The following is a 553-nucleotide window of genomic DNA, read 5'->3' as shown; positions in this document are numbered from 1 at the left end:
GCTCCTTATTTGCTGTGTGATTCCGCCTCGCCGTTCCTGCGAGGGCCGGATGAAAAGATGCTGAGGGAGACGCGCACCGGATGAACAGAGCCGAGAGCGAGTCCCTTGACATTCAACCTAGAGAGATTACGCAAAAAGGAATGAGATTACAGGTTTATCTATATATTTTCTGGTTATTTAATTCGGGGAAGAGAACAGTACAGATAAGATTTTCCTTTGGGGTAATCAAATACGTATTTAATACAAAGGATCCTATATTTCTGTTTCGAAAGGATGAAAAATTAACAAAGGTTCAGAAAGCCATACGCATAATGATTCATAATGTTCTTACACTTACTTAAAACACGGATGATGACAAATATACAGGAAGATATAGGTAATACACTGTTACAAAGATACAGAGTGATTTTTCCACTGGATCCATAGAAATAATAACAAAGATAGAGGAAAATACAGATAATAAATTTTTCCACCTGATACATAAAAGCAATGGTACAGCATAAAACAATGATACAATATCATAATTCAGATGGATACAAAAAATACAATAACA

This window comes from Penaeus monodon, chromosome 32 (assembly GCF_015228065.2).
Source record: "Penaeus monodon isolate SGIC_2016 chromosome 32, NSTDA_Pmon_1, whole genome shotgun sequence".
Lineage (NCBI taxonomy): Eukaryota > Metazoa > Arthropoda > Malacostraca > Decapoda > Penaeidae > Penaeus > Penaeus monodon.
Note: the sequence above shows the minus strand (reverse complement) of the source record.